This window comes from Ambystoma mexicanum, chromosome 4q (genome assembly GCF_040938575.1).
Source record: "Ambystoma mexicanum isolate Mex_15411 chromosome 4q, UKY_AmexF1_1, whole genome shotgun sequence".
Classification (NCBI taxonomy): domain Eukaryota; kingdom Metazoa; phylum Chordata; class Amphibia; order Caudata; family Ambystomatidae; genus Ambystoma; species Ambystoma mexicanum.
Window position 1 is genome coordinate 964608598 of NC_090928.1, and position 12755 is coordinate 964621352.

A 12755-nucleotide genomic window follows, 5' to 3' on the forward strand; every position below is an offset into this window, starting at 1 on the left:
TGTCTGGCTGCATGCACAGAAGATCAACCCTCTACGGATTACGGCCCCTCAACTGCTGCCATACTTGCTTTCGCTGGCCAAGGCGGGGCTGGCACATGCCTCCATCAAGATCCACCTGGCGGCTATCTCCCGCTACACCAGAACTCCAGGGTGGTCGTGGCTGTGGTCTCACCGCCTGGTGAAAGAGTTCATGAAAGGACTGTTCCGCTTGTTCCCGCCAGTGAAGGCTCCGGCCCGACGTGGGAGCTCAACGTGGTGCTGACCAAGCTCATGGGTCTCCCATTCGAGCCCTTGCATTCAGCACCGCTGAAGTTCCTATCATGGAAGATGGTGTTTCTTGTGGCCATCACCTCCGGACGACGAGTGAGAGAGATCCAGGTCCTCTCCTGTAAACCTCCATATCTGACATTCCACGAGACGAGGGTGGTGCTGAGGACGCACCCCTCCTTCATGCCCAAGGTGCCGTCGGAATTCCATCTCAACGAGCCCTTGGTGTTACCTGTTTTCTTCCCGTCGCCTTCGTCGCCGGCTGAGAGGACTTTGCACTCGCTGGATGTGGCTAGAGCACTGAAGTTCTACTTGGACCGCACAAAGAGTTTTCGGAAGACATCTCAGCTGTTTATGAACTTTGGCCCTGTGAACCAAGGGAAGGCCCTCTCGAAGGCTTCCATTTCCAGATGGCTCTCCGGCTACATCATGCACTGTCACCGGTTGGCAAATCGACCGTTGCCCGGCCGGCCGAGAGCCCATTCAACCAATGCAATCGCTGCTACTATGGCGTTTGTCTGGTGTGCTCCTGCTGGACATCTGCAGGGCTGCTACGTGGAGGTAGACGCACACCTTCACAAGATTCTACTGCGTCGGCCGGGATTCCAGGGAGGAGTCCAGAGTCGGCCAGGCAGTGCTGCGCAACCTGTTCGCTTGAAGGTGAACCTGGTGAGGAGGTAAGAGATGCTTAATGTTGAATTGTTGAAATGCTTATGTTGAGCCTTGCCACCTCCAGTGGTTGTGCATGTGTGTACTGCTATGTATTCTTGTATTCATGAGCATGTGAATCCATGCCAGACCCCATGCTGGAGAAGGAAAATGTTACTTACCAGTGACTGTTGTTCTCCAGCATGGGTCTGGCATGGATTCACATGTGAACCCTCCCTTCAACCCCTCTGCAGCTCTTCTCTTGGTCCTACTTCCACTTTACGTGCTACCAAATCTGAAGATGGCTGTGAGAGGAGGGGCTTAGTCAGAGGGCAGTCATTGGCTGGGCGCAGTATGATACAGAGACCAGTGATTGGATACTAGTAGAAAGACAGTTCAGAAACGAAACTGAAACTGATTTGTTCTCTACCGAGGATTCCCAACCTGACAATGGGGAATGAGCATGTGAATCGATGCCAACCCATACTGGAGAACAACAGTCACAGGTAAGTAACTTGTTCGGTACTGCTATTATATTTGCCGTACTAACATTATTTCTGGAATTGGCATCAAATGCTCAGGTAGAAAATTGGAGCAGAAATTGATCAAATCCAATCTCCACTTATCCCCATCCTGCCCTACAGATAAGGGGTGTATCAGCCACTTTCACTTCCTAAAAATTGGCACATACTCCCAAAAATAAAAATAGCGAGTAAATTACTCACAACAAAAATATGATTTCGACATGTAGAATCCTGGTCCTGCTATAACCCTCACAGCGCCTTGGATATGTTTGGACCAGTAATGCATGTAGTACCACAGGATGAAACTATACTCTTTGAACTGCCTGATTGGAAGAAGTAAACATGTATCATTTAATGGACATGTATAGCAAGTGCAAAGAAATAAATATTACAAAAACATTTCTGTTTTTCAGTTAACACATATTTGTACTCACTTATAAAATACTCTCATTGGGAATTGGACTTTTTTTACTCCCTAAAAAATAATTTTACTCCCAACTTTAAAGAATAGGGAGTAAAATACTACCACTTCCAAATCTTATCTGGCGCACTGCCCCATACCTACTCCTACTCCCCCTACCACCACCCCCTCTCACCCAAATTGGATGCCATATTCTGTTACCCAAACACTAAAGGCTATTTCCTGAATAGTAATGAAAGGTAAACATAATTCCTTGCAAACCGGAGACACACAACAAAATTAAAGAGCTCTTAAAAATGAAGTAGTCACTAACCCTCACAAACAATAAGAGAATTCAACCCCGCCAAGAAGTGGCTCAAAAACTAGGCTTCTTTTTTATAGACAGAATTAATTAAATTAAATCTAAAATCCTCCACACTCCTAGTAAAATCCATGCACATTGGAAATAACGCACATTGAAACCTAAATTCCATTTATTCCGAAAATATCTAACCCTAACATACTTGCAAAGATGCAACCTCTTGCAAAGATACAACCTCGTTGCAGCCCGACTCGACCGGTGAGCTGATGGACCCTGCCGAGGAGCCCTTTCGACCAATCTTCTCTAGGTAAGCCTAGTGAGGCTTACGCTCTAATATCACTGTGCCTGAAGACACTTGCATTGCTTTCAGGAATCTGTGGCAACTCGATTAATTTTAATTAACTGAAAATCGTCTACATAGAGTAGGAATCCACCCGATGAAAGGGCATTCTGATTTTCAAATGAACAAGATTTTTTGTATGCCATGCCCACATTACAAGCATGTCCAGGCATTACAAAATAGCTGTGAAGCCATCCAGCAGTGAAGTGTTCTCTTTACTTCCCCATCTCAGCATACAGCTTCTGTGATTGGGTGTACCGCCTGATTTAACACCCAATCCGGAGCTGGCAGGCGAACGCCGGTCTCCCACCGAAGCCCAGATTCAGGTCCTGACCACAATCTTCCTCACTCTTCACCCGCCTTCCTGATTGCAGCCCAACTCGACCACCGAGCTGATGGACCCTGCCGAGGAGCCCTGGCGACCAATCTTCTCTAGGTAAGCCTAGCTAGGCTTATGCTCTAATATCACTGTGCCTGCAGACACTTGCATTGCTTTCAGAAATCTGCAGCAACTCGATTCATTTTAATTAACTGACAATCGTCTACATCGAGTAGGAATCTACCCGATGAAAGTGCATTCCGAATTTCGAATTAACAAGATTTTTTGTATGCCGTGCTAATGGTACAAGCATCTCTGGGTATTATAAAATGGCTGTGAAGCCATCCAGCAGGGAAGTGTTTTCTTTACTTCCTCATCTCAGCATACAGCATACAGCTGCTGTGATTGGGTGTACCACCTGATTTAACACCCAATCAGGAGCTAGCAGGTGAATGCCGGCCTCCCACCGAAGGCCCACACTCAAGGCCCTGTCTGTGCTGTCCGTGATGGCCGTGTGATCGTGGGCCATGTCCCTTTCTACTTCACAAAGTAAATTGATGCTACTCGCTTCCAAATATCCGCCCACCCACCTATACCTGTGCACTGTCCAGCCCGCACTCGGAGACCTGTTCGCGTTCTGCAGCAAAACCTGCTACCTGTCCCTGGTGTACCCATGCCTTCCCTAGTCTTTCCTGCGAGACACAGCGCCGCTGATATACCCTCTCGAACTTAAGGTTGTACGGATCCATTTTAAGAGCCAATAAAGCTCTAGAACTGCTTGCCACTCGACAAACTACTTTCGGTATCGACTTGCGATTCGAACGCATCCAGTTTGCTGTATGTACCCTGCACCAGCATGTGACTCGCACAACATTTTTATTGCATTTTGCATGCTCACATTCGATCCTAACGCCTGATCACTAAGTAACCGTGTATGGCCTCTGATATAGTGCACTGCCTAATGAAATTTTTTGCATTTTCCGTTATAGTGTATATTTTTTTTTTTTTTTTTTTTTTTATTGATATGGTTGAAACAAATCAACCTTTCAAGATGTTACAAAAGAAGAAGGAGAAACACAACAATAAATATTATACAAAGTAGAATGGTAAACAGAAATTTACAATAAAGATAAAACTGTTATGACAAAGACATGGTATAAAAACAACAGGATACGACATCTAGTGGTATTTACAAAAGATAAGTTAACAATTTACCACGCACATAAACCAAGTTAAAACATAGTTAAAAGAAAATACAGTCATTGGTTCATAGCATAAATAGCAAAACACGATAGCAAAAGGATAGACGGTAGATCATCAAAGAGTTTAACCATTTGAATTTGTCAAGGACAAGCTTTCAATAAATTTAACAACTGCAGTTTGAATAGGCAGGTACGTAGAGTTCAGAATTGTAAGCCATGAGGATTCATAGTCTAGGAAACCTAAATGCCGACAAAGTCGGCCTAGGAACTTGAGTCTATGAAGGGTGAGAGCAGGACACTCAATGATAAGATGCTCCAAAGTCTCAGGTTGACTATTGTTCTTACAAAAACGACAGAAGTTTTCACGATCTGTTATTTGCTTGCGTCTATGAAGAATGGCTTTGGTTGGCCAAATGTTAAAACGTAGACGCATAATTGCAGAGCGGATATTGACTGCTGGGGCTTTGACTAGATAAGGATGGGGTGTTCTCATCTTTTTTGGAGGAAAACGGGAAACATTACCATCACAATAGGATAAACACAGTTCATTTGTCTTAATCCAGTCAAATTCATATAGCTGACGTTTAGCTTTATCAGGATTGTTAATTAATGTATCAAGGGAGATATCAGCACTGCTCAATGCAGAGTAGGCAATAGTCACCCAAGAGGCAAAAAATGTTTGTGTAGTATGAAACATACTACACAAACTCAAGTTCTGAAAGGAGAGTGTGATCCCTGGATGCAAGTAGGCATTTTCTGAAAAGCGCACACAGACGCCAAATATATTGGGTTTCAAGTGAGATTAGGCCTAGTTCATATCTAATCCACGAAATGGGGATACAAGCTGGTAATTGTAGTATCTTTTTCCAAAACTGGCTTTCCCATTTGTGGAAGACAAATTTAGACTGACATGTAAAAGTTTCAAGCCCGTACAATATTGACGGCACTGCTTTCTGATTCCAGTAAGCAAGGGCCGGAATGATGGAAAATTTGCCATATCTAGACATAATCAGACTAGCTTGTGACGTGGCCGTTGTCACCTTTTTCAGAATCCCGTCCACTTGAGCATTGAAGGACCCACGCAATTCAAGTATCACACCTAGGTAGGTGTATTGCGGCACAATCAACAATTGTGCCTGATTAATGTACCAGTTAAATGATTTATTTCTTTTGGTTGGTTGATACAGCATTATCTGAGATTTATTGGAGTTAATTTTTAATTCGTTACGAATCATATAAGATTCAAAAGCAGTCAGCAGTTTCTGCAAGCCAATTTGAGTTTTTGATAACAGTACCATGTCGTCAGCATACATTAGGGTTTGTACCTGACGATTATTAATTTTTGGAGAATCTGAATCAAGATTTTGAAATATGAAAGCTATGTCATGGATGAAATAATTAAAAACAGATGATGCCAAGAGGCAGCCCTGTTTAAGACCACGAGCCGTGGGTATGGAGGTGGACAAAGCTCCATCAAGGGTTAATCGTACATAAACACACGTCTCAGAGTGGAGATCCAAGATAATGTCAAATAGTGTTTGTGGACAATGATCACGTTTTAATTTGGCAAAGAGCAGGGGGCGAGAAATGGAATCAAAAGCGGAGTGCAGGTCAATAAACGCAAGAAATAAAGGTTGTTTCGATTCTTGGCACTGAGCTTTAATAGAGTTCAATGCAAAGAGATTGACCTGGGTGCCCATGCCCGCAATGAAACCAGTCTGAAACGGATCTCTAAATGAGTTCTGTAGCGTCCACTTATTAAATTCACTCAGAACAAGTTTGGTGAAAATTTTACTCGGGGAGTCTAATAGTGCAATTGGCCGATAGTTCTGGGGTAGACACCTTTCACCTTTTTTGAAAATCGGGATAATGATGGAAGATTTCCAAGATAAAGGGATGGTGCATGTGTGCAATATGTCCTGAAAAATGCCATACGATATATGAGCCCATGTGTCAGGGTTTAGTTTCAGCATGGCGTTGGAAATGCCATCTGGGCCGACGGCTCGGGAGGGGCTAGCTTTTTTGATGACTGATACAATGTCGTCAATTGTAAAAGCCAGCTTCCAAGTTAAAGTTCTAGTAGGGCGAAAGCTGTCCGGAACAAAGTTCGCATCAGCATATAAGTTTGTGAAATACGATATCCATTGTGCTTCATTGACTGCATTTAATTGTGCATCGGCATCTCTAGTGTATGCATGATTGTGTAACAGATGCCACGTTTGGGCCGAGTTTTTATTGGCAAGTGATTTTAACATTATTTCACTGTCATGTTGGAACATTAATGATTTATGGCCCTTTAACCAGTTTTTGTGTTGTGTTTTCAACTTGGTAAGCATTTGCCAACGATTACACGAAGTGGAGGATAGAATCTGGCGCTTTAGGCGCCAAAACTCGGTCTTACGGTCTTTAACCAGCTGATCAAAGGAGTGGGTGTGTTTGGATTGAAGTTGTCTGGGGGTCGAAATGGTATGCGCAAACGGTGCAAGTATATCAGTGTATTGTACACCCACTGTATACAAATTCTTATGAATTGATTTTTCGAATTCATAAAGTCGGTAGTCTGTCCATTTCAGTCTAGATCTGGCCGAGTTGATAACAAAGTCACGGCTGACTGAAGAAGATTTTAGCGCAAAAGTTTGCCACGAAAGGGTCAGAAGAAGTAACTTATGATCACTGCCAGAATATGCAGTGATTGAAAGATCCTGACAGAGTTTAAACAGTGGCGAATCCACAAAAATGTAATCAAGTGTACTTGCATTGTTGTTGCGATACCAAGTCGATTGGGATGGAGAATCACCTTTGAGAGCCCCATTGATCATGATAAAGTTCCGTTCATTCATAAGTTGCATCCACCGAGAACTAACTGTTGAATATGGATTATTAACAATGCAATTCATGTTAAGATCCCCTAATATGATGGTGAAGTTGGTATTATTTGCCATATTTATAGTATCCAACAAGGAGATAAGGCCACCATAGAAGTGTGCATCAGAACAGGCCACAGGATTTCTATACACATTCAACAATGCGAGTGAGGCAGTACCCAGATCAATTTTAACTAGTTGCAAATGAACTCCAAAGGAAGCCCATGCATTTACATGGAGACCAGCCCTTTGTAGTACGGCAACCAACAAGCCCGATGTGGGTCTACCTTTAGTTCGAGTAGCCGGCAGCAGAGTAATTTCATACCCGTCCCACACAGGGGGGACTAAAAGCCAGGTCTCCTGTAAGGCAAGGATGTGAAAAGTCACAGGCATAGATTTAATAGAAACCTGTAGATGATTATGCCCCCTGGTATTCCAACATGCAAGATACAAGGGACTGCCATTTTGACACAATGATGGTTAATTCTGGATGCGGGTTCGAGTATCATACACCTTATTAGTATCACATCTATCAATTTGTTGTCTTTCATAGATACGTGGCTGTGGGATGGTGACCCTAGATTGAATTGTGTTATCATGTGGTTCATGAGCCAATAAGAAACCCATGTCAAACAGGGCCATTCTCGCTCGCCAGATCGTGTTGGCAACAATGGTCGATGGTATCCATAGTCTAATGATAGAATTGGAAGAGGCAGAGATGAATTCAATTTGTGCTATATCGAGAGTAGAAATATCCCTTAATTCATCAATGTCACTAAAGATGTTTAAGACACTCCTCCTATTCAAATTGTAAACAGGATAAGGACCATCTCGACATTTTAAGATAAATGTGCAAGCCGAGAGGGTGGAAGAGATTTGAGCAGGTTGAGATGGAGGACACCTTATTTCAGAATTATGAGGATTAGGCAATCTAGATTGATACGCTTGTTGGGGGGGCAAGTCTTTAAACTCAGTCACTTGAGACTCGAGATTGTACTGCTCAAGGCTAGAAAAGTTGGACGCGTCAGAAGGTTTAGAAATGAGTTGGACGGGGGCTGTCATAGTAGACATGGGTTGGGGTATGGGCGCTGCAGATAGCCTTTCCTCTAGAAACTTGTCAACAGCCTGTCTCAGGTCATTCAACGGGCCCTGATTCGGTACAGATGTTAAGAGGGAGGGCCGTCTGGTACCTGAGGCAAAAGAGACAGTTTTAATGGGTGGTATGTCGATCACAACTCGTTCGTTGCGCTGCTCCAGCGTCTCAAGGGACTCAACCAGAGCATCCAGAGGAGGGTGGGGTGGTATCTGTGCCAGGGTATCGATAGGCGCGGGAAGTACTGCTTCCTTTGTTTGATCAAACGGCTGACGACTCACTGGCAGCAGCGCCGTGTTAGTAGTTGCCAAGGGTATTTTGGGGGACTGACTCTGGGAGGGATCTTTCTGCCCTGCTGCTAAAGACCCACCAATAGCTTTGAAAAAGGCATTCAGAGTATTTTTGTTGCCTCGACGAGGGAGCTGTTTTTTCGTTTTTTTCATTGTGATAAGCGATTTTTTTGGAATCATTGTGGTCCTAGACTTGCCACTGGGTGAGACCAGAGGAACTGCAACGGCAAGAGTTGCCGGAAGGACATCCACAGGAAGGGGGAGTATGGCACTAGAAGTAGGAGTTACAACCGGTAGGCACCTCAAGAGCAGGCACCAGATCAATGTTGTTTGGGGCTATCTGAATTTGGGGCACAGAAACCGAGGTTATAGTATTAGGAGGAGCGTCAGCTGCACAAATGACATGATGAAAATGAGGCAAAACAGAGGGAATATTCGCACTTTTCACATGTGGAACACAAATCGCAGGGGGCAAAGCTGTACTTAGGTGCCTGTCTAGATTAGTATAGCTACCACAGGTGATAATTGAGGCTTCAAGGCTCACCACTGGTCTTTCTGATGGTGAGGTAGGTGAGAGGCACTGCTGATCATGGCGACGACTCCAGTGTAATAACTCCTCCAGTTGTGCACCTTGGGTAGCTATTTTTGTGTGCAGGATATCAAACATTTTGTGCATGCCCAGAATGGAGGTATTGATTGCCTGCAAGGCTGGTTCAACACCAATACTGATAGCTGAGGCAAATGTATTGCGAGCAGGCACAACTGGACGAGGTGTGGGAAGAGCAAAGGAGGCAATTGCTGAATCTATTGGGGTGGAGTAAGTACCTGGAGGAGAGAGACAAGATGGAACCACATCACAAGAAGATTTCTTGGACTGCAAAGTATCATGATGGCTAGCATACAAGGAGATGCTCGTACTATCAAGGTGTAAGGGCGAAATTGGAGTTATGGGTGACAGAGTATGGTTTGAGTGCGAGCTAAATTTCCTCCTCACATTCCGTGCTTTTAACGATGCAAGAATCGTTTTATCCGAAATACCACGTGTGCAAGAGGGAGTTGATAGCACTTTGGAAGGACTAGGAAGCACCATACACGGTACCGTTTGCTGATCCACAGCTGACAGATGAGATCCCGCAAAGCCTTGTATCAAGGAAGGGCCAGTCAGGAGTGGGTCCGCCAACGGGCCCACGGTGGGGTTGATAGAAGTGGGGTCAACTGGATTTCTGGGAGATAGAGTAAACGCTGGAAAGTTCGTTTGGAAGAGCCCAGTGCTGGGACAGCCAGGCTTGGGATAGGAAGCCAAGTCTGGCATGTTTGATTTCAATGAGTAGGGCACGAAGGTCATTGGGGAAAGGGCAACTCTCAAACTAGCCCGAAAAACCAGGGAAAGCGGAGTGTGCACAATTTGGAAAAGACACCTGCACTAAGAAGCCAGACCGCAACCGCAGAAACGCGGTGAAGCGGTAAAGCGGAACTTAGCCGTGAACTTGCTCGTGCGCGCGCGCTGTGCGCGTAGGAACGTCTTTAGTAGGGAACAGAGTAGTAAAGAACACGCCCTTTCCTGGGCAGGGCTATGTCAGTCACTGTTGCTGGTGTAACCAGGAAAGCAGTCCGCTTGAGTGCGAGCTGAAACACTGTAAAAACAAAACAAACAAACAAACATATATCAAAAGGTTGCTGAATGCTGGCAACTCCCACTAGTGGGCTTACAAGTCCAAGTCCTCCAGCCAAAGCAATCACCTGGCTAGGCAAAAGGTCCAAAAACACATCCAAGTGCAGAGCGAAGTCCTCACGAGTCCTCACGAGCGGTAAAGCGGAACTTAGCCGTGAACTTGCGCGCGCGCTGTGCGCGTAGGAACGTCTTTAGTAGGGAACAGAGTAGTAAAGAACACGCCCTTTCCTGGGCAGGGCTATGTCAGTCACTGTTGCTGGTGTAACCAGGAAAGCAGTCCGCTTGAGTGCGAGCTGAAACACTGTAAAAACAAAACAAACAAACAAACATATATCAAAAGGTTGCTGAATGCTGGCAACTCCCACTAGTGGGCTTACAAGTCCAAGTCCTCCAGCCAAAGCAATCACCTGGCTAGGCAAAAGGTCCAAAAACACATCCAAGTGCAGAGCGAAGTCCTCACGAGTCCTCACGAGCGGTAAAGCGGAACTTAGCCGTGAACTTGCTCGTGCGCGCGCGCTGTGCGCGTAGGAACGTCTTTAGTAGGGAACAGAGTAGTAAAGAACACGCCCTTTCCTGGGCAGGGCTATGTCAGTCACTGTTGCTGGTGTAACCAGGAAAGCAGTCCGCTTGAGTGCGAGCTGAAACACTGGCTAGGCAAAAGGTCCAAAAACACATCCAAGTGCAGAGCGAAGTCCTCACGAGTCCTCACGAGCGGTAAAGCGGAACTTAGCCGTGAACTTGCTCGTGTATATATATATTTCTGAGGCTTGTGGAATCTGCTTAGATCACATGCTGTGCATAGGCCGACATCTAGTGGAAGCTGCGGAGTATTACAGTTTGTTTTTCGAAACTCGAAAAAGGGCGTCGACACAGGGCATGCCAGTAATACTATCCCTAGTGTGACGTCCACTGTACCCATGATCCCTCACGCGTCTAGGACCCTCCGATTGTTTTTTTCTGCCATTCTGGTCGGAAGCATTTCACGGAGTTCCCTGGCCTTAGCCATACTTTCGCAAAATATTGTTAAATTTACCCATTTCTCCACCCCAACGTCGAGTCACCGAACTTCCACACTCGACGCTGGCCCGGAGAAGAATTCGACCGTCGACAGCTGCACGACAGATTTGGGCCTAGTAAGGCCTCTGGCGTCGGGCGGGGTCTTGGAAGGCCGCTGGCCTTGGCCCTGCAAGTAGGGAGAGTGGGGGTGGACATACTCTACACTCTTTTGGTATATAGGTACATTCTTATATATTCCTACACTTACAAGCCCGCTGCCACAAGGCGCGTATGGAGGGTACCCCTTTCCAATTCTGCCCCAAGTGCAACCGCAAATACCCTTGGGTCGACAGGCAGGCCACGTGCAATCTCTGCTTGCCGAGGGACCACCCTGAGGCGAACTGCAGAGCGTGTAGTAGGTTTAAACCCAAAACACTTAAGGACCCTTCGATCAAGCGTTGGGCCCACCACGGCAGGCGTCAAGAGGCCATGGCAGCGGAGGGCGCCTTCAGCGATGGTAGCGACGCCATGCTTTTGGACGGCGAGGACATTATGGCGTCGAAAGACAGCCGAGTGCAAGTCCCCGACCTCGGAAGGTCAGCCGGCAGGGCGGCTATGAGGAAGACCCCCGGGGACACAAGCGCTTCCCACAGCACTTACACAAAACACATGAAGTCCAACCGGGACTCGACGCGCACGTCGAGTTCTCGGAGAAAGGCACATAGAGAACGGTCCGAATCGGCGTCCTCTGGGCGTTCTCGATCAAGATCGCCGCATGACTCCAGGCAATCATCCACTGTTGCCAAGAGTGCCTCGCTCCCCAAGGTAACAGAAGTTCGATCGTCGGAGGACGAAGCCGACTTCCATCCCCAGACCGCACTCCAGGAGTCGGCGCCCGCAGACCGCGTTACGGCGGCTCCCAAACCCCTACCTCCACACTCGAAGGATAGGGCACTACCCCAGAACCTCGACGCCAGGCGTCGAAAGGCTCCCTAGGGGCGAAAAAACAGGGAAAACACTCTTCCACCCACGGGGAGGGGGAAAAACAACAAAAGAAGCAGCCTCTGCCTACTTCCACACCTTTAAGACACTCCACTCCTCAGAAACAGACAGACAAGTCCAAGTCTTCTGCTATCACAAAGACCCCTACTCAGACCACCATGTCTAGTCAGGATAAGTCAGAGAAGCTTCCAGAAAGAGTCATCCCCAATTCTAGAGAATGGTCTAGTGATGACATAGACAGAGTCATGTCAAGGATGTCATCATTGTCAGATTTTTACGCAAAAAACCCTGAACACTTTCTCTCATACTCCCGACGGGTCAGCACCCTCAGGCTCTAAGGATCCTATACCTCCAAGCAAAAAGTCCCGGTTTGAAACACCAACACGGTCTTCGGACCCCTTCTATGTACAGACCTACTCTCAGTATTTAGGAGAGACATCCTTTTGTGAGGATCCAGATTTGGGCATGTTGGAAGAACAAACTGGTACGGGCTACTATGGGGATGATGAGGATGACCCGGAAACCTACAGAGTAGATTCCCCGGTAGAGAAGGAACCCCCGGTTACCGACTCCCCTGTCGACAACCAACTCCTCCTGAATGAAGTTCGAGCAGCTGAACATTTCCACATTGACACCCAGGGTGCTCAAGAGGAGAGGGACTTCGCCGAAGAGTTAGTGGGAGAAAGGAGGCCTTTTGCGCATGCCATCCCTATCTTGAAGTCTATTCAGAGGAGAATAGACCCTTCACTCGTAAATCCTAACCTCACCAGAGCAGTGAACCCCAGGATTGAGAAACTTTTCAGGGCAGCCCAATCA

General features: G+C 46.4%; 1 protein-coding gene across 1 annotated transcript in view; it reads left to right on the forward strand.

The window, feature by feature from the left end:
• TRAF5 (TNF receptor associated factor 5) overlaps positions 1-12755 on the forward strand; it is a 579796-nt gene that overhangs the window by 350431 nt on the left and 216610 nt on the right. The window lies entirely within an intron of this gene.